The sequence below is a fragment of the Lissotriton vulgaris genome, chromosome 5 (genome assembly GCF_964263255.1).
Source record: "Lissotriton vulgaris chromosome 5, aLisVul1.2, whole genome shotgun sequence".
Lineage (NCBI taxonomy): Eukaryota > Metazoa > Chordata > Amphibia > Caudata > Salamandridae > Lissotriton > Lissotriton vulgaris.
Genome location: NC_141693.1, coordinates 809,745,405 through 809,768,247, shown reverse-complemented (window position 1 = coordinate 809,768,247; position 22,843 = coordinate 809,745,405). Strand labels below are relative to the sequence as shown.

At 43.0% G+C, this 22,843-nt stretch overlaps 1 protein-coding gene across 2 annotated transcripts in view; it reads right to left on the bottom strand.

Moving 5' to 3' along the window:
* Nucleotides 1-22,843, bottom strand: part of MCU (mitochondrial calcium uniporter) — a 774,118-nt gene that overhangs the window by 110,890 nt on the left and 640,385 nt on the right. The window lies entirely within an intron of this gene.

Sequence of the window (22,843 nt, the reverse complement as noted above, 5' to 3'; positions counted from 1 at the left end):
GACAAAGTGTTGAGCATCATGGGGAGAGTAAACCATGTTCAGGTTAGGGGTACAGTGTTTTATGCATTAGGAAGGCACAAGGTGATGCCCCATAGGAGGAGCACTTCAATGTAGTCCATGTGCTGTGGTACAAATTCCGCCAGCCCAGCCCTTGTGGCCAACTGCATTTTGCATGCTCGAATTGAAGCCTTCCCTTTTAATCATAAAAGAAAGTCTTTAAACCTCAAAATAGAAAGGTATATTTAGTAAAACCCTATAATCTTCTGAAGGTGCCACACAATGTTTGCAACTAGGCAGGCATGGGTGGATGGCTGCAAATTAAAATAAAAACTATACTATTCATAATGTTGTTTAACATTTTTATGCTTCAAGACTTTTATTTGGTGTCCGTCATTTAGACTAACACTTTGGGCCTTAAAGAGCAGTTTCAGTAGTCAGTCACAACAGAGGAATTATTCATTACGTCACAGCAATGAAAAACAAAAGATGTTTGTCCCAATCTGCATACGACTATAGAGACCCAAGAGAACCAGTGAAATGTGACTATCGATTTTGCGGCTCACTTGGCTTCTTCTACCTCTCCCAGATCTATGCAGACCAGAGACGGCACAGGCATTACCAACCTCCATCTTTCCTGTTGTCCGCAGATCTGAACAGACAGGAGAAGAGTCCATGGCGGGGTGGCTTTCAGACCTGCTGTCGGCTAGGGGGCTGGCACTCTGCTCTCACACTTACAGCGTAGCACCATCACTTAGGGTACTGGATAGAGAAGGTATAAAGGACGATAAGGAAGGGCAGAAGAACACCAGGTATTAGAGTTTTTTTGAAGGCGGAGATTGGCCAGATTGCAAGGTACATCTAGCCAGAGAGATGTGGTCTATGTCTTCTCCGTGACTTCACAACCCCTTGGCAGCCGATTCATGGTATCAGATGTGCCGGAGGAGCGACTGGAGGTGCCAAACAACATACAAATGCAGATGTCAGCTTCAAATAAAGTAGTGTTCACCAACTTGGAGTATCAGCTGATCTGACAGACAACTTCAGCACCATTCTCGTTCGTTTGATGTCATATGGAACCCCTTGGTGGCAAACAAAGGTTATACTTGTGTTTATTTAGCTTTGCTAACAAAAACAATGCAGAACTTAATTGCTCTAGGCACATAGGCAGAAATGGAATACACTGCAATGAATAGAAAAGGGAATAAAGACATTCGCATGTTTAGTGAGAGTCAGAATAGGTTACAATGTTTAGGGCTTTATTACAAAAATACGTATGCATAATTAACTTGGTTTACATAGGTTTGGCTTAGATAGTAAAATAGGGTAAATAGTGGTTACATAGGTCCGGGTATACATGAGGGTTCCATCTCTGGACAGGCAAGAGGTACAATGACTGGGTTTCATAAGCAGCCATACTATACAAGCGGGCATGATAAAGGATGCAGCGAACATTGAAGTGATACTAAATCATGGTGTTCGAGGAAGTGCACTGTGACTTGAACTGCACGAGACATTGGAATATTGGGAGTACTGGATTTGCCTGAGCAGGTAGCTCCAGAGGAGGGGGGGTGACAGTGACCGAGAAGCAAAGCCTCTGTATTTGAGGTTGATTTCTAGGTGTTCGGGAGACATTCTGGTGCTGAACATATATTGCATGGGGGTGGAGATTACAATTTGTTCTTGAAGGTGTTCGCAGGCTCTGCGTTCGATGCATTTGTTTGTGAGACAGAGAATCCTAAATGTGCGTACACCTTTTAAAGGAGGCACGGAAAACTTCATGTGAGCTGCTACTGGTTTATACTTTTTCAGGGCAACAATATGTCTACCAATTGCATTTTGTAGTCATCACTTAGTAGGCTGACCGACCTTAGTACAAAGTGCTCCTATTTTTGATAGAAAAGTTCAGTAATGCCCTACTCCCATCGGAAGTGACGGGGTGGTTGTCAGATTAGTGGGCGAGCCCATCTTGGAATTTTTATTTGGTGGAAGAAGGATTTTACTATGGCTTACACATGGTGAGCTCAGGCAGAGGTCTAAGTTCTACAATTCTCTTAAGTTTCTAACTTTAGTTTTGATGGGCACATCACCACAAATCTAGGTGGGGTACAAGTGATATTTTCGAAGTGGTGTGGTGGGCCAAAACTAAGATTTTTGAAGGTGAGTAATTTAGTTTTGTGGCTGTCATCTCCCATGGATATTCCATCTTGATGTTTCTGCGCCACTGCTTATGATTTCAAGTGGATTTGAATGTTCTGCGACTTCACAGTACTCCGTATGTCCCCCATGTAGGTGGTGAAAACAAAGTCCAGCAGTGTGTTTATGTCGCTGTTAAAAGATGGTATCCTGTGGGGCTTAACATGTGACCTAGTGGGTGGGACACGGTTTTCCCATTCTCATGTGTTGAGCTAATTTCTCAAGGAATGATTTAGTTTAATCATCTGCTAGAAATTATTTGAGATGTTGGCCACCATTTGGAGTCTGCAGTAGGATGTTGTGGTCTCATGTGTCAAATGCAGCTGAGCGGGATAGTCATATACACACCATGAGTGATCTCTTAGCCACATTTCAAATACATTGTCCCAAACACTATAAGACTATGTTTCTGTTTAGTGTTTGGTTATGAACCTGTAATGGTGTATTTTGAGGATGCTTTGTGATGTGTCACTGGTGTTGGTGGGGGACTTAAAATATATATATTTTTTGGGGGGTTCCAAGGGTGGCCTGCAATATGGCAGCAGCTGTTTGGGTCTGTAGGGACTTCTTTATTTATTTTTGCTAAGGGCGTGATGTTGGACTGCCTATGGGTGCCGAAGGCCTATCCTTCCTTGGAGCTGCTGTTCAGCAGTTGCTGTAGAGAAGAGGTCGCCTGGGTCTATTCCTAGTTTAAGACCTATAAGGAAGGTGAATCAATTCAGCTGCTGTCAGTGGAGTGTAGCTGACATGTTTGTGATCACCTGAGATTACTGAAATGTATGCAGCAGCATTAATATTCATTTAAATAGCAAATATTGGAGCAAGAGGAATGTACTGAGGGAGGGAGGGATGGGGGGGAAGGACCCCAGGTATAAATTATTTTAAGGTACAGATAGGAGGCTGAGGGAGGTGAGGCTAAGTCAGGCATGGATCCTCTAACTTTGTACTGCTAATTCAGTGGATATGGGGAACATGAGAAGGGAATTCGGTGGACATACACAATATAATAATGTAGCTAGGATATGTCACAAATGTGCTGTTTCCCCCCCAAAATGACATCATAGACAACTACTGCCTATTTGATGTGTATTAGAAGCTGTTTGGTGGAAACAACTCCGACTTTAACGGCTATCCGTTCACAATACTATATCTAATTGCAAGAGCCTGCAAAATCAGCATCCGGAAAGTGGCATTAAAAACCCTAGATAACAAATGTCACTTTTTGGAATGGTTACTGTCAAAAGCATTATTTTTCCATCAGCACCATACCAACGAGAACAGCAAATGCTGTTCTGAGAATGTAGTAATGAAGCAAGATTCCATTCTTGAAACATATAGGCAGCTCAACCATCTGTACAGTCAGCAATTACCCGCACCGCTCCATAATTCAATGTTTTCGCATTACCTCTAAAAGGATTTGTGAAATAAATGCTTAATATTCCTAACCTTTCCCTCAACAACTGCATCGAGCTACCGATAAAGTGTATCAAGTCACTCACCAAGTATTTATTATTCACACTCCTGACTTTGTTCTGCATCAGAGCACTCTAAACACAATTACCGATTAAAATACACATAGCACCATTAACAAAGAAGGGCAGAGGCATGTCGGAGGTACACTGCTGGGAAACGCGCAGCAGAATTCTAGAGGCTGGAGTCACGGCTGGGGAAGAGGTGTAGGTGCTGGAGAGAATAAAAACACAGTAGTGTCCTCTGCAAGCAGAATATGGATTTATTTGGCAGTTCATCTGCTGGCAATAGAGGCTTCTGGCTCTGAGAAGCACGGATATACTAGGAGCTGTGATGGATGATGTGTAGTGACAGGATGGCATAGGGGTGGAGGAAAAGATGTTCCTAGGGTAGGGACAGGCTCGAGAGAATCTCCAAACTGGACTTTATATCTCGTATGTATAATCATTTGAAATGGGTAAGCGCCATTTGTGGGGCAAGTGTGGAAATAATGGTACAAGTTACAGACTAGTGTGGCAGCAAAGAACTTTGTACAGAGGAGCTTTAAGTACTACGAGCTGGTCAGATGGGGAGCATAACTAGAGGTGTTAGGAAGGCATGTTGAGAAGTGAGAAAGAATGAAAGGCATAAGCACTATTGCACATGGGCAGCCAGAGCAAAAATAGCTAAGGCTAGGAACGTGACTTCGGACTTCATCCAGTGCTTTCCCCAAACTGGTCAAAGCGGGCTAGCAACAGGTTGCTTTTAGGGATAGTGACCTAGGTTTTAAAATAATTTACCTAGCAGATTGTTTCTTGGCCCTTAGCAAGCAACGCGTTCATTCGAATTACAAATGGCTGGGAGGACAGGTATATGGGAATGTATGACCTCATGACAGGGCACTATCTGCTTAGCTGTCAGGCCATCTAGCCTGAACCTCGGCAGTGCGAGGGCGTCAGAAGCGGGGCTTTGCACGGGGTAAGCTCTAAATCGGTTAATGACCTGTGAGGAGTGATGTAGAGTGCTAAGATGTATACACCAGACAAATGTTGGGGGCTGGACATAAGAGGAGGGTCAGGGAATGGAGGGTGTGGACAGATACAGCAACCAACCTGAAATTCAGCGGTGCCAGGGCCTTGACTGGCAGCAACAGTAGAGAGGCCTCTGGTTTCCAGCTGTCTGTGAAGAGTAATGTAAATTGGTAAACGGTTTTCAACAAATATTTGGAAATGGACGCGCCAAGTAATGTGGGGAGGAGAAGGTAGACATACTGTGCGTAGCGGCACATGAAATGGGAACACCAGAGAGCACAGTCAAGGTATGGAGCTCAGAGTATGAGATTTGGGGAATAAAATGAGAGGGGATATCAGGGCAAGCCTCAATAAAAGAATGAGTGATCAGGGTAGCTGTGGCCAAGAGAAACGGGTACTGATGCCTGGCCAGGATACATCCGGTCAGGTAATGTAGCGGCAGGCATCTGCTATGGGGATGGGGTCAACTTTCAGCAGGTTTATGGATGTAGCAGTGTCAGGAGAACAAGAGATATAAGTTAGGTGAAATTAGAGTAGAATGTACTGTTAAGGGACCTCGGATGAAGAGACACGTGGAATACCTTGCAAGGGTCAAAGGTTGGGAGGACAGAAGGCCAAGGGAAGGTGAGGGGGTCAGGGGAAATATAGGAGAGTAAGAGTGCAAGAGACGTGTCATGGTTGTCAAATTTGAACAGTCAGGAGGCAGATGGTTGGAAAAAGCAATAAAAGGACTTGGGCGGCATGAGGAAAAATAATAAAATAATCACAATTATTGAAACAAGGCGAAGGAATTCATGGAAAGGAGCAATCGGTACACCGAGAAAGGGGCAGCAGGATGAATCGAGGGACAAATACGTTTAGAAAAATGTGTTAAGAAAGCAAGGGAAATAGGTGAGGTATCATGTAAATACACCGAGTGATGCAGAGTAAGTGGGATGGGGCGATTGAGTAGCAGACAGAGGAAAAGGACATGTGAATGGTATAAAAGCCATTCAAAATGGGGGCTAGGGACATGGTGGTTGGAAAATGTGCAGGGTCAGTTTAACAGATGGGTCAGTGGGGAAACCAGGGGAGGTACAATGTGAAATTAAGGAGAGGTAGAATCAAGGAGCAGAGGCCATTATGCATCAGTGGGATGTAGGTGAATGGGACAGTTGGGTCAGCATTTATGTAATGGGAGCTTAAGGAACTATGACAAGTCGAATGTACATGGTAACGGAACAGAAGGGGTGTGGACAAGATTGGTCCAGACGACTTATGGGTTGGGGACACCAGAGGGGCACAAGAGATAAATAAGAAGGGATCAAAGTGAAGGGAAAACATGATGAGGAACTGGGCCAGAAGATGTCAGTGAAGGCAGATATGATCAGGAAGGAAAATAAGTGAAGGTCAAGAAATGCAATACAAGATAGGAGACCGGTATACATGGAAGGAGATATTTTGGAGGAAGGAACTCTTGCACACTGTGGTGGCCTTGACATATGTGGGGAAAGAAGACTGTGGGGGAAGATTTGTATGATCAGGAGATAATCAGAGGGAATGTGGGGGAACATGCGAAAATGTCAAGAGACTCATGGGAGGGAGAAGGGGCAGCAGAGGGTTTTAAGATTGGCATGGAGGGATTCAGGAAGGGGGCAGTGTGGTCAGCAGCACAGTAGAGGTGAATCAGCAGCACAGAGAGAGTCATATTAGGGCACAGAAGGATCAGGAGGGGAATGAGTGGAAATAAGAGGGCAGGAGGCAATCAGGAAGTGAAAGAAGGGAATAAGAAAGGTGGAAGAGAAGAATTAGGAAGAGGGGAGTCAGGAGGGGGCAGAGGGCGAATCATTAGGGGAGACGAATAAGTTACTTACCTTCAGTAGCAACATTTCTGGTGGATACTCTTTCTACCTGTAGATTCTTCACCTTATGAACCTGCCTAAGGCACCAACCTGGATGTGGCATACTTGAAATTACTTTACTGTGCTGGTCAGTGGCGCCACAGCTTCAACACGACTGTGGTGGCTCACCATATGTCAAAACATGGAGCCATATATAGCTCAACCCCCTGAGTTCTGACATCAGTTTCCATCTTTTCTTCCATACCCTTGAAGACATTCTCAGGAATGGAGTGCAGAAAACTGATTTAGGGCCTTATTAAACATATATGAATGCTCCTGAAAATGGGGAGGTGGGTTAGGTCGTGAGGAATTTGCAGGTAGAGTGTCCACTGAAAACGTTGCTACCAAAAGAAAGTAACTTATTCTTCTGATGGACACTTAAACCAGCTGACTCCACACGCAAAGAATCAACACCTATGCACTACTTACGTGGAAGGTGGGCCAAGTGGACAACTCATTAAAAAACCCAAAAATATGTCCATGCCTTCAAGCTCAACATACATTATGATGTCTGGTAATAAACATAACTGACTCACTTGCTACAATGTAACCCAAAGCCCAGGCTAGGAGTACTCTTGGAAAGGGCCAAATAAATGATCTTGTCTCAACAAAGTGGGTCCAACTTCCACAAAAGCACCAAACGGTGATATACCGATTAATAACTTATTTAGTGACTTACTATTTCCTACCTTTCAATTTATTATCTTCTTCCATCCTCGAAAGACCATATAGCTAGGCCACAATCCATTAATAGGCCACCCTCCATTCCAGCCAGCGTATCCAACAAGGACTCGTCAGTCCAGACACTGGCAAAATAAAACAATGTAAAATGCCAAAAACAATAAGAAATTGGTTGAGAATGCCCCTTGTTCTTCTATGGAAGGATAGGGATATTCAAAGAGTACAGAAAGAAGTAGTAAAGCCCATATTAGCAGCACCAGGATGACGGGAAGAACCATAGAAAGGTGGACTACTGATGAAACTCGAAGCTCTGAAATGCATAAAAGAGACATGAAAACAGGAAACAGCCATAAGGAAACGCTGCAAGTAAGATACCATTGATATGTGAGAAACAAACAAAACACGTGAGCCAGGCTATACAAAAAAAAAAAAGAAAAAAAAAAAGAAAAGAAAAGAAATCAACCACCACTACACTGGAAAAATATGAAAACTTCATCAACCTTGTCGGTCCAGAGAGGACATGAGGGGTACCACAACTGATAATTTACAACCTAGGAAAACATCTCATCCTCATCGCCTTAAATATTGTCCCATTATTACGATATAAAGTCACAAATACGGAACAGCGTGGAGTCTAGTAAACAATCCGATACCTTGGGAGCAAATCAAATCAGCACGAATCTCCTCCACCTAACCCTGATCACTGGAGAATCAAACACATAGGTCTGTAATAAGAACCCATTCCTACTAACAAGAGGGAAACCATTATAAACAGAAGTGTAAAACGGAAAGGAAAACCCAAAGAAAAGAGCAACAGAACTACATGTTGCCTCTTTTGCGGCCGATTCCCTTTAAATAAAGTCACAAGCCTTCTATTTTCAAGAGGCTGCTTGGTATCTGGAAGGCATAAGACTGGGAGAAGTTACACAATAGGAATCAAGGTTCTACCCAAAAGGGGAATTCTCCGAAAAATCCTTGAACACAGAAGAGCAGCACAAAATAGAACACCGACATAAGACACAATACAATCTCCAGAAGAAACACCCACTGAAGTATCAAAGTACAACACAACGGTGAAACAACACAAGGAAGAACGCCTCTCCCCACAGCAATCCACGGGGTAGACAAATGGCGACCAACAAGGACTTTAAATCCCAACCAACGTCATAGTCTCAAGGTACCAGACTCTGGAACCATGACCAAAGTCATCCTGTGTGAAAGTAACATCTGGAAAACAGAGGCTTGATGTAAAATGTCAGCCGTCCCGATGACAGTAAGAACTAACACGCCATGTCCCTTTCACCAATAAAAATGTGTGTAGATCCAGGTAAAGTAAAAAACAGCTAAATGATAGAAATGAACATGTTCAGGGCAAAGCAATGTTTCAGTGACTAGCTCGCTGCTGGTATCCAGTGTTTGACACATGCGAACCACTGCGTACCCGGGCACGTAGTGCTAATACTACGCCAAACAGAAAATTTTGTTGAAAATTAATCAAAATAGGGCTGAACAAAAACATCTTCTAAGAGGTTGCAGGACTTGAGAACAATTACCCAAATACCACAGTGGGCATACTGACAGACAATCCGCTTTAAGAAACCCCCTTCCCAAAAGGAAAATATGTGACATAAGGACACATGTCTATAGCCTGGGAAAACTGCTGCGGTTTTTCTTGATAGACCTCAAAGGTCCAAAATAATGGCCCTCAAAGCACAGACAGAGGTTTATCAAGTCTGGACCACAGGTTTTGCCTGTTAGATCGCAGTGTCAGACATTCTTTTAATCACCTGTGCTGCTGGTGGAGACACTCACATTAAAGAATCTAGACCCCCAAGATTGGATAGTGCCAATAAAAGCCAAGGAAGTCTCTCCGCCAAAGTGGTGGAAACCCTGGAAAGCTGTAGCCACTGGATGCCCCTTATGTCGCCATGAATATCACTGGACCATAACCAAGCATGATCCCAAAAGGATCACAGAAGAACCCATGGCCACAAATTCATGGTGTTAAGACTGCATCTAATGTGTTGTTTCAAAGCTCTAAAAACATCGTAATCGTGAAACTGTTCACTCACGTAGTCTAGTAGAAGGGAAACAATCTCTGTGCCATCTCTTAAATAACATTGGAGTAGCGTCAACAAGTACATGAATGAAGAGTCAGGTTCCCTGATGAGAACAATGTCTTTCCTATCCTCTCTGTCCACCAAAAAGCTGTCAGGTGGAGATGATGGAAACATTATTTACAGAAAAATCAGGCGCCCATGGTAGCAGCCACGAGGTGACTTATGACAAGACACACTGAGTTGTCTCGGGCTGAGCGATGAAAATCAGCAACTTGGCAGTGGAAGACCTGTGCAAAGGCTGTCTTTATCGAGGTGGACATAACCAGGTATACAAGGACCTCATTAAAAGGCAGAAAATGTTCCAATTCAAGCACAGGGCTGAAGGATTTCCATCAGCTTGTCTTGAGCTCTGCAACAAGCAGAGGCAGTTCAAGAACCTCAGCGTGCCTTGTGTAATACATTGTACTTTTTTGTTATCGCTCTAGTCTTTATAGAATACCTTTCTAGAATGTTTAATGTGTTCTTTGTTGTCGTATGTCTTGTGGGTTCTATTCTGTGGCAGTTATCTGGTTGCTGCTGCAGGGAAGGGTCCGCTCTTGTTACTACTTTCTTACTTATTAAAGGATTTATTCAACTCATCTGCATCTTCTACGAGTTATTTACAACAACTTTTTGGCGACAATACTTCAAAACCATTGCTTGCTACGAGCCTTGTCTTACTTCATCTTATGGATTTCTACAAGAGCGGATCAAACTCAGTTTCTTTACGTCAGCTCTTTCCTCACTCTTCAATCTCCGTTCAGTTACTTTCGTGAGGTGAGCATTTTATTGACTTTACGTTTATGGACCGTGTATTTGAGTCTTTATAGACTCTGGGTGAAAAAACACTTCCTATTTTAATTGGATGAACTTTCTTCGTGTAAACTCAAAAACGATGCTCTAGACCAGGGGTCTCAAAACCGGTCCTGGAGGGCCGGATCCATGCCAGATTTTTTGGATATCCCCATTAAGATACATGTAGTCATTTTAAAAATCTGGCATGGATCCGGCCCTCCAGGACCAGTTTGGAGACCCCTGCTCTAGACTGTTTCAGGGATTGTGAGCACTCACCTGTTTTTAAGCGTTTGGCTTCAGTGTTTGTAAATCGCGCATTCTCGCCTCTGAGTCGCGTATAACTCTGCCTAACGTTTTTAATGGTTCTGCTCACACTGCATTCCTCTGCAGTTATAATGACGTCATAGAATCTTCAATGGGAGTTGGTGGAGATATTGAGGATGTCTTGCCTAGCAACTTACTATTGACCAATCCGCTTGCTCAAGGTGACTTCTACCCTCCAAGCTCACGCTAACGTGATTTCATCCTATCGACTTCCAGTTTAGTAACCACGTCATCCAAAGCAGCCATCTTGTTTCTCACTGGTTACCACAGCAACCTGTCTCCTCCAATTACTCTGCAGTCACATACCGTGTTACTTTACGAGGTCATTCGGCTTTTTGCGGTTACCACAGCAAACAGAGGAAGTTTTACACGCCGGACAACATTTCTTCTTCAAAACTCCTGTTGGCGATACACACGCCATTTGTGTATCGGATTGCTACATTGGCCAGTTTTATTCTCTGGGTGCTCTCTGGCGATACACACGTCATTTGTGTATCTGAATCACACTGTGATTTATGTCCTAGACGATACACACGTCATTTGGTATCAGGTACTGTCTCTTTGGTTTAAACTGTTTTCAATTCAATTGTGTTTGTTGACAATTACTAGTACCTATTGTATATTTAGCAGCAACCCATCATTACTATGTCAGCACAAAATGCTCCACAGAACTGTACAGTTGTACTTCCACCAAGCTTTCTTCCTAATCCTGGTCAACCTTGCATATCTTGGGAAGACTGGTTTCCTATGTTCGATAATTACTTAGATGCACAGGAGTTTTCTGCCAAGCGAAAAAAGTGCTGCTGTTGAGCTCGTTAGGGAAAGAAGGTCAACGTGTTTTCAAGTTTCTCCCTCAAGTTCTACGAGCAGGAGCTCAAGCTCCTCTAGATGAATACCGAGAAGCAGCTTCTCGCTTGGAAATCAGATATTCTAAAGAAGAGAATCTTGTTATGAATAGGTACAAGTTCTATACCAAGTCTAAAAAAACTGGTGAGTCTATTGATGACTTTGTTTCTAGACTGCGTGAGATGTCAGTTAAGTGCAAGTTTGGGAACATGACTGATGAACTAATCAGGGATCAGCTCATCATCCAATGCAATAATAAAAAAATCCAAGAACACTTGTGGGCAGCTAAAACTCCAGACTTGCAAACTGCTATTGAGTTGGCCAAAATAGAATAGTTCCCACCTAGAACTTGGTTCTAGGCGGGAAAGTGCTGTCTCTGTCAGACCTTTCATCAAGGTTCTGGACGATGTTTCCATCAACAACGATAAAATTTTGCTGAAAGATGAGAAATGTATACCTCCATTTGGCCTTAGGAATAAATTGTTGGCTTTAGCTCATGAGGGTCATATGGGCCAGACTCTTAAACAGCGGCGACTTAAAAGTCACTTTTGGTGGCCGGGCATTGACGCTCAAGTGGTAGAGTGGGTTGAGAATTGTGTCATGTGTAGAGAAGGTGAGAAACGTTTGAAAGTGGGGCCAAAGTCAGTTGAGACACATATACAAAATCCAGGCTTACCTTGGCATACTATTTGTCTTCACTTCATCGGCCCAATGGGAGAACTCAATGTGAATGATAGGTTTGCCATAGTGGTTGAAGATGTTTATTCAAAATGGTTGGTTGTACATTTTGCTCATGACATTACCACTAAGAGTAAGATTAGTTTCTTGGGCAATCTTTTTAAGGATGAGGGCATACCTTCTGTCATTATCACTGACAATGGCATACAACTTATTTCTAATGACATCCAATCATTTTTGAAGGGGTGTAGAATATCACATCACCGCATGTCCTTGTATAATCCTCAGGGTAATGAGATATGTGAGAGGGCCAATAAGGTTGTTAAGGGTATTATACAAATGTTATCCACTAATGGAGGTATTGTTAGGAAAATGGTCAATGAAATGCTTTGGGCCATCGCTCAACTCCAATGATCCATGGGCTGGAGTCACCTTTTCAGTTGAGGTGGGGACGGAGTCCCGGTGTGAAGCTAATACCAGTCTGGATGAAGCAGGTTGTTACGTTTTAAACAGAGCATTCTATCATTCCTGCTGCTGTGAGTATTCCATCTCCTTTCATGGTTGGTGATTTAGTCAAAATTAAGAGTGGTAGGGTGCAGAGAGGTTTGTCAAAATTCAAGGGGCCTTTCACGGTGAAGAAAGTCCTTGATCATTGTGTTATTCTCAACAATGGAGAGTGTTGGAATTTTAGGAGAGTGGCTCTTATAAGCGGAATGGGGCGGAGTTCAATGATAATGTAGATTCTTCTTCCCTTGGTACCATTGGTTATCTTCTAGCGGCTCATGATCTAGTTCAATCTTAGTGTTTGAGTGAAGAAAATAATTCTGGTGCTGGGGATGCTAGTGTTCTTCAGGATCACACTAACTCAGAGTTTACCTGGGTGCGTTTTGTCAAATGAGCGTATTCCAAGATTTCGAAGACCTCCTGCATATTTACAGGACTTTGTTAGTTTTTTGTTTTTTTCTTCTGTGTTTGAGGTATTGTTTCATCTCTTGTTCAATAGAAAGTAAGAAGATGTGTAATAAATTGTACTATTTTTGTTATCGCTCTAGTCTTTATAGAATACCTTTCTAGAATGTTTAATGTGTTCTTTGTTGTCATATGTCTTGTGGGTTCTATTCTGTGGCAGTTTACTGGTTGCTGCTGCAGGGAAGGGTCCGCTCTTGTTACTACTTTCTTACTTATTAAAGGATTTATTCAACTCATCTGGATCTTCTACGAGTTATTTACAACACCTTGCCTAGGCCCACCTTAAAAGAAAATCATCCAACGGGACTACCAAAGACCTATCAGGAATAACCTCTACAAAAGGCACTGAAATCTCTGAATTTCTGGAGATCCAAGCAGGAGACGTCATGAGAGCGAAAAGTGTACGGAGAACTACTTCGTTTCCAAATATGAAATCCTGTAACAAAGCCTGAACAAGGCCCTTAGGAAGCCCAAGGAAGTCAAGCTCATGCTTTTTACTATGGCCAAAACCTCTCCATTCCAAGAAAAATCAAAAAATTGAGCAGCGGATAACGTTACTACCAGCGTCCATACCACAGCAACCAGCAGGGCCTTCAACGGCAAAATAGGACTGCTGTGGTTGGGGCAGCATGTGAAGCATCAACAGTGTTGAATGGGGCCAGGTAAGAGGCTGCCAGCAATGGCACAACCAAAAGTGCTGTGTGGCACGAAAGCGCGCTGAAGGAGAATGGAACACAGCCAGAAAAGCAAGAGTTATAGCTTTCACTTCACCAGGATCAACATCACAAGCTGGAAAGTCTGACAACAATTCCAACAGCACAAGACAGTGCAGAAAGGAGAGAGGACTTGGGCCCATGCCTTCCAAAACCGTGTATATTCCAATGAGGACATCTGGGGAACAGCTAAGCTGACTAGAAGACTTGTCCTGTGACCACGATGAGCATGTCCTGAAGAATATGAGTCCTTTTCAAACTTCTTAAATAAGGAACGCAGAAGACCTGCTTGGGAACAAAGCCGTCCTCCCATACCAGTTTCAAAAGCGGGATCTGACTAAGTGCGGAAACCTGTTGTTGCTTGTTGTGACATCGACATAACGTAGGTCTCCGCTTCGACAGCTGTCACATGCATGACTGTAAGCAGTTGTGGGTGCATGTGCAGGATCAAAGCTCTAAGGACAGTCATGGGGTAGAGGTGGGTGGCCCACAAAGGACCTGTGAGAAAAACAGGAAGGATGTTTAGGAGCTCCTGATCTTTTCCATAGGAGACATTCCCAAAAGGTAGAGAGGAACTACAGATCTGAGTTTGACATGAGCGCACTGGGGATGGTGCCATATATGGCTTTGTGACTTGGCATCTGGTGAGGCACAGAAGTCTAGTTGGCACTGTGGCACAATCTGCTGGCACAAGAGAGCGGTTTCAACTTTTCCTGATCCAGTATAGAACCAGAGTCGGTTACCCGGTGCAGAATCAGTTGATCGAAGGGGGCCATAGAGGATTGGGAGGCAGTTGAGGGTCAGAGGGGATTCAGGGCAGAGAGCCCCAGAGGAGAGCAGAAGTGACTGTCATATAGTACAAAACAGGAGAAAGGTTTCTGTAAGGACATCTTTTGGAGGGGGGCATAATGGGCATTAAGGTGGCCTCTACAGTTGTGGGAAAACAAGGCTGGAGGTGAAAGCGGGTCATAGGGTATGAGATGATCAGAGAAAATGTCAAACAATTTGATTAAAGGTCATACCAGTTGGTGATAAGATGTCAGACTCTGAGCCCGGGGGTGGTGAGAGGTCAGATTGGAAAAGGCTGTACGATCAGCAGTCCTGACAGGGGAGACTATCAGAGGTTAGACCAGGGAAAGGGACGGTCAGGGGTCAGAGTAGAGGGACATCAGATTTGAGGTCAGACAAGGAGAGTGCTGGTCATGGGTTAGGCGAGGGGGAGCAGGAGGAAGTTGGAGTGGTCATTAGCCACTGGCGGTCAGGAGGACGTGAGCATTCAGTCAAACGTTTAATGGGTATGAAGTGGACTGTTGAGAAATGCGGGGAAATGGGGAAATAGGGAACATAGTGACAATGGGGAGACATTTTGAAGAATTGGAGGTGATCTTGGCAGGCAAGGGGTTAGGGGATTGAAAGCCCTGAGACGGTGGCTCCTGGGAACATGGAAGGGGAAGAGAGAATAAATAAGTTGATGTGGGGGCAGGGGTGTGTGGTGGTCTAGATTTATTTGGGATAATGGAATGTAGAGTTCAGAGGATAAGGGGATTTGGAGCTGAGAGGATGAGTGAGATGACAGTGTTTAGAATACAGAGATCAGAGTACTGGTCAAGAGACTGGGGGCCAAGCAAAAGGTGAATGCCCAGAAAAAGAGGGTACAGGATTCAGGAGTGTAAAATCGAGAGGAGCACAGGGTAAAAGTTTGGGTCATGGGGGTTAATGGATGGGTTACGTTACTGGATTTGAGAAATACTAATTATAGTGAAGGTTTGTGGACAAGCAGGGCAGGGAAGGAAAATGGCTCAGTTCAGGGACAATGCATGAGGGCAAGGGTTGCAGAGGAGGCGCAGAGAAAGAAAAGTGACTGCTGAAAGGGCCCGTGAGGGAGGGACACTGGCTCAGAAGTAGGGAGAAAAAAAGGAGCGCAGTGGAGAGATAGGTTATGGTGACAATGGGAAAGAGGAACAAAATGTGTTTGGGGATCAGAAGATGGTCGGAGAAAGAAGAGAATCTACGGAATAGAAGATCATTAGGGGATAGTATGGCCTGTAGAGACATCAAAGCTATAAGGCACAAAGGTTCAAATTACTCAAAACCATTAGTCGATATTAAACAGTTTATTTAAAAATAAAAGTAAAGACAAATATAGCAATATTCCCCAGTAATATGTCGGATGAAGGCATGATTCTTCAGTTGATTCTATAGCGACAAAGCAGATTAACAGAGACAGTTTTTAACTTGATGAAGAGCAACACAGTTAATCAGTGAGGACCAACAGCATCCTGCTAATGAAAGAACAGTGGTCAGAGGCGGTACAAATCGAAATGTTTAGGCTGTCACCATTCTAATGTTCTTTTATACATATCTACTGATTTCAAAATAATACACCCTCATCTCACACAACAGGCAATTCAGGATTATTTACATAATTCAAATATATCCCTCAGCATTAGTTTAGTTTTTGAATTTATAATTAGCAACAGCTACACAAAAAGGGTTTCCCGGCGCAAAGGACGAGTCTGGGCTCAGAGGAGGAGAAATGACAACGCAGTTTATCTGTCGAATAGTCAGGTTTTTAAAGACTTACAAAACTGAATATAGCTTGTCTCATTGCGGAGTGCTGTTGGTAAAGAGTTCCAGAACGAGGGGTCAAGGAAAGAGAAAGATCTACCACCCATCCGGGCTAGTTTGAGTTTAGGGATGATGAACCTTCCTTGGGTAGCAGAGCAGAGATTTCGAGAAGGGAAGTAAAGACTGGCCAAGGACTGAAGATAATGAGGAGCACAGCAAGATTTAATTTTGTGCAAATAGCTCAGAGCCTTGAACTTTATTCGATTTTCAATTTTTAACCAATGTAGCTTGTGTCGATAGGTTGAAATGGAAGTGAACTTTGGGACTCCACACAGAAGTCTGATAGCAGAATTCTGTACCATCTGTAGTCTGTGGACTACAGATTTGTTTGAGCCCAGATACAGGTTGTTTCCATAATCAAGCCTAGATGTAATTAGGGCATCGGTTTTTCTGGTAGATTCTGGAAGCATCCAACAGATTTTCCTTAACTATTTAAGAATGGTGAAACAAGTCAATGCGACTGACTGATTGGGGGTGCATACTGAGTGAGTCATCAATCGTGATACTCAGATTTCGAACTTGAGGGGAAGGGGACGGAAGATCACCCATTTCACAAGGCCAATTTAAGGGGTTCCAGAGATCTTTGTTTTTTCCTAACACCAATATCTCTGTTTTTTCTCCATTTAGTTTGAGAAAATGTAGCTGCATCCAAGATGCTATTTTGTTCAAGCCAATTTTGAGAATAGAAGGAGCGTTTGTGTTATGGGAGGAGAGGGAGAAAATGATTTGAGAATCAACGGAGTAAGAGAAAAGGGATCACCCAAAATGTTCTGCTACCTCAGACAGTGGTCTTCCATATAGATTGGACAACAAGGGGCTGAGGATGGATCCCTGTGGCACCCCATGGGCAAAAGAGTGGATTTCAGAACAGGTTGTTTGTGAGAAGACTTCAAAAATGCGATTTGAAAGGAAGGCAATAAGCCAATTTAAAGCGGGTTAGTCAATACCCTGTGATTTTAGTGTATTTATTAATACAGCATGAGACACCCTATCAAACGCAGCGCTTAGATCTAGTAGAATGAGCGCAACGGTGTCTCCATTGTCCAGATGGTGACGTATGTTTTCAGTGACCCCAAGTAAGGTGGTTTTGGTGGAAAAACCAGCTCTGAAGCCTGATTGGGAGGGATAAAGAAGTCTGTGTGTTGTTACGTACTGAGTTAGGTGTGAGTGGATATGTCTTTCCAGGATCTTGAAAAGACAGGAAGGTGAAATATAGGGCTGTAATTACTGGACATATCAGGGGCAGTATTTGCCTTTTTAAGAAGGAGATGGATCATAGCATGTTTCCATGTTGGTGGAATGATGGCTTCTTGCAATGAGGCATTAAGGAGATCCGTTACCACATAGTGAAGAGTAACTCAACTGCTTTAATACTGAAAGAGCTAATGGATCATTTGGAGATACGGGTTTAATATTATTTAAGAGTTTAGTTAAGCCTTCTGTAGTAAGTAGAGGCCAAGTCACAAGAGAATGGTCCAGGAGATCGGTTTCTCTGCTTTATTTAGGAATGGATCAGTAATACCAAGAGAGAGTTGAGGCGAGGGAGCAGCGGGGGGGTTTTCTTGCCCATTTCAGCACAATGTCTTGATATATTTGATCAACTTTTTGCACAAAAAAAGAGGCCAAGGCATCACATTTGGGTTTAGTTAGTGCTGTGCTTGAGTTTTGGAACCAGCGAGTTCCGTGACAGTGTAAAAAAGCGTCTTGGAGCAATTGACAGCATTTACAATGATAGTGGAAACAATCTGCACAAGCTAATTTGCAGAGTTTATGATGGTTTAAGGCATTTTTGTAGAGAGACTTAGATAAGGAAGTGTAATTCTTTCTCCACTTTCTCTCCAATATTTTACAGTTTGTTTTTTCAATTTTCAGTGATTCATTGAACCATGGAGCCGGTAGTCGATGGTTATAGATTTCTTTTGTTGGTAAGGGGTAAACATATGTTTATGGCGTCTACTAGCCAGATTTGCACTACAAATGATAGCTGGTTTACGTGTTGCGAGGAACAAGGTAGATTGGAGTCCAAAAAAGTATTAAGGGAAGTGATATCTAACTTTTTCCAATTTCTAATTTGTGAAACTGGCGAGCTGGAAAGTATCAGCAGCTAGACTGCTAACCGCAATGCGCGAAATGGAGTCAGCCCGTACTTCCGGTTTCGTGTCGTGTTTCCCTCCACACAAACGGAAGAATCCGTGGTGGACCGGGAAAGATGCTATGGCTGGTTGTAAAGTGAGCTGTGCAGGTGATCGAGTGAATTTCTTTATAAGCAGTGAAGGCTAAGATTTGTAAAAACAGTTTCAAGTGTAAATTCAGGTGACTTTCAAAGATTAAAATGGCACCTTAACAATGAGAAGGATGAAGCCCTTTACCAGGCGTTTTGTTCATCAGCTCATGAAAGACTGTGCATGTCCCTCTAAGCGCGTAGGTAGCATTATGCATGGCTACCTAATTTATAATATCCTTCATTTATTCAGACCTTTGAACTCTGTACAAGTTGTTTGACACATGTATGAAAGAATAACATGTACAACTGAGTAATCATGAGTCTTTACACGTATGTGTGGGAACTGCATGCAAGTGTGTGCCAAATACATATTTGAGTGTATGTGTGTCAGTGAATATTATGTCTCTGTACGGGGGAGAGTGGTGATAGTCTATGTTTTAGAGAGATGCAAATGTTCCTACAAGGATCACATGGGATTTTGGAATACAGAGGTTACTGTGGTCACTGTTTTTCACGAATAAGGATACCTTTTGGGCTAAACAGGGCAAGTGTTCCCGCAGATCGTGCCCACAGAGGAGGCGTACACAAACAAATCAATAAAAACAATGGGGCCTGCCCCCTAGCCACCTCACCTTCCTAAGCCATATTTCAACTTCCATAAGGGCCAGATCAGGAAGGGGTAGTCACCCCCCCCAATTCTCATTATAGTGATATCCTTGATTATATTTCCCTCATCTTATCCCCCATATGTACAAGAAAAATCTGCTCCTCCCAAAACTCTTACATACTATATTTTCCTTGACTAGAAACTTCGATAACCCATAAGCTATGTTTCTGTAATTCCCCTCTTGAGTGGTTAACTGGCTAGGCAGACCTATATAGCACACTGATTTACGGAAGTGGGCCTCCATATGCTTGAGGTCTACTGATCTTCCACTTTACATAGGCATCAAGAAGTAAGGAATTCAAGTTTCCTTCTTAAAGATTTAAAACAATGCTTTGATTAAAAGTACATTTAAAACCCCCTAGTACAAAGGACATGGAGATCATGTCATCAGTAATATCTCTGCAGTTGAGAACATGCCCCCACATTGTGGTAGCAGGGTAGAAGCTTTCTGGTGATTTAGTCACTAATGGTTATTTAGTGGAATAACTTCTGCTACCCAAGTGGGACCACCCCTTGCAGATACACAACATTTGTACATTCCGCTATGAGAACATCAATTAATCATGTTGGAGTCTATTGCCGCTGCATTTCTGCAAAGATGCAGAAGTGCACCGGAAGCCCAAGGATGCATGCTGCTTCCAATATATGCAGCAACATCTGACAGGCACCATCAGAAAAGAGATGATTCTTCTTTTTATGAGCACCTCTTCTTGATGAATTTCTGCATGGGAAATGAATCAAGACTTCAATGCTGGACCAAACATCCAACCACTGGAGTACCAGGTTAGTAAGATTAGGGGAGAACTGCATAGGGCATACAAGTCACCTAACCTCAGGACTACAATCTTTACCTCACCTGGTCGTCTCAGTAGTGATTCGACGGGGAGTGGAGTGACAATTTCTCACCTTACCATGACTAGCCTCCCCAGAGGAGTGGAAGCCTACTTGAATGAGGAATTCAAAAGCACAATACACTAGCTCAGTTCTTCACTCAACATTGTATAGAAGTACCCGCATGTGTCGCATTGCATTCCACTTCAAGATGTCCTTTAACTCCATGAAACTGCCAGAAAATAGCCATGATTTTTGAAGTGGTGATATTCCCCACATTAACTATTGCATCAGCGTCTATGTTGGACTCCCCATAAGTCTATATCTAGGCTCCAACTGGTCTACAAACAGGTTTCCCGTCTTCTGTTTGGTGTAAATCGGGACAACCACATCTCACCAGTGCTACACTCCCTTCCTCCACTAGCTCCCAGTAAAGTTATAAAGTTCAATCCTTTTGTTTCATACACAAAGCACTGCATGTGGATTACCAGACCACTTATACAAGCTGCTGCTCAATTTTCTCTTCTTGATGAGTCGAAGATAATCAAACTGCAATACGCTGCCGATTCGATTTTACTGAAATTTGAAGGCAGGATTTTTCACAACCAAATTTCATTAGATTTGAAGACTGCTAAAACCTCAACTTTTCAATGAACCATAATGGCTAACTTTCTGTGCTGCAGCCTTCTCAGCCTGCCGCTGTCCGGTTACTAGACCAGGCACCGATCGCCATACCATTCGTTCACCCACCACTACCCTAAACCAAAGTGCGCTTGCTGACCTTGGTGCTTTACAAAAATCCCAGATAAATAAATAGAAAACTGTGTTTTACCTGACGAGGATATTATGCACTTCTTCAAATGGTTGCAAGTTGCAACTTGTTACAGTGTTTCTATGCCTCTGTACAGAAACAACTCCAGACCAAACCTACGCCCTCCTCTGAAAAATGGCCGAAAGAGCCCACCAACACTTGACTTATTAAATAATGATCCGACACAAAAAGGTGAATGTCAAGTGCAACTGCATCAGAACGGGTACAATTCTTTGGTGTCCACACCAGTGATGGACCAAAGTAGATTGCTCTCCCACCTGCATCACATTTATTTTATTTTTTATAGTGTGCCCTATGGCTGGGACGAATCGCTCCGAGTGGTACAAACTCCATCCTGAAAGCTATTCCTGCTCCTAGATTAATGTTTGGTTAAAATTCTGTAGCACTTTTTGGAGGAGCACCATTTGAAAGGGGTGCAGATCAAGCGTACTGCCTCCACCTCTTAGGAGGTAACACCCTTTCTCATAGGAGGCCATACCCTTTCCCATAGGAACTGAAATTATGCTTTGTAGCAGGATTATTTTTATCAAGTGAAAAAACTGAAAACAGACATTCTGGCTGGCGTAAAGCATTTCACTTCCTATTCACCATCTGCCATTTCCCCCGTTGACCCGACCTGCTACTTTCACAGTTTCTGGAGGTCTTTAATGCTGTAGGTAGAAGACCTGAGAGGAGCAAGAGAACACTAAGAAATAAGAGTGGCCTTATATGGGTCAAGTGGGTGCTAATCCCTTAACCTGTTCCTTCAATGCAGGGATCTAGAAGAGAGGCACTAAAATGGCCCTCCCCCATTGCAATGCAGAATTATTCCCAGATAAAAGCCGCAGGCTAGAAAAGTATTATACTCAACACTGGAGTCCTGTGCGTCTGAATGAAGCTTTGATGGCATGGATTCGGTCATGTTATCTGTGAAAGAAATCACCTCAGTGCCAGTTCATTGGACAATTCCTCACACATGTTCAGAAAAGATGTTCCAGGCGTCGAAACAGTAGCAGAGGTTCTAAACACAACCTGAGCGTCAACAGCTTCTCTTTGTTAGCTCTAGAAATAATCTTTGTATAGTAAAATGCCTTTAGTTGCGATGATTAATAAGTTTGATGAACTTTGATGAACAATTTGGAAAGTGGATTCTAGCTAAACGGTTTCTAAATTACAGATTCTCTCTTTGCAATGATCCATTATGCTATTTTAACTTTGGTGGAGTGGTGGCAGGCTATTAAGGACTTCAGTGAGCCCATAAATGACGAAGTCAATACTTGAACCAGCCAAGGAAAGGCATAGGGGAACTGACTTCGTGGGAGGTTGGAAAGTATTTCAACAAACATGGTTGTTTTCAAGAATTCTGAGGATTTTGCATCTTGAAAGTTAAAACAAAATGTGTGCATGGGACGTAAAAGAATAAAAGGGAAAAATATATCAATGTATTGCATGTTTTGTGTAAGACAGTTTTGTGTAAAAGCTAGGCCAGGTTCTCAAAGTGGGTTGCTTTGTGATGGCCAGTGAATAAAAGTTGTACAATAAGTGAAATACTGCCATGTGATAGGAGTCGACTACTCTGGCAATATTTTATCATAATCGAGATATACAGTGATGCAACACAACCCAGTATCTGAGATAACTATCTGAGAAAAGTAGATCTGGGCAGATTAAGGCAACTGGGGAAATGGCAATTCAAAGAAGAGTAGGAGCAGTGAAAAGAGCAGTGTCAATCATCAGTTCCTCGTCACAGCAAGGGGTGTACTAATGGGGCAAGTATTGATGCTCAGAAAAATAAGCTGCATCCGGAAGGCACATTAAGAATGACCACGCACGAATCCGAGGATTATCACTCCCAAAGACTCCAAATCATCTCAGCGAACTGCTTACTATTCGTGTTAATTCATTTAGTAATCATATTGAAAACTGTTTTGAATTAAGGGAATGGTCTCTCTCTTGGGCCAAAGTGTCCGTTCACTTGCATTAAAAAAAAAACATGACGCAGTCATGAGAATACGGCCAAGCTA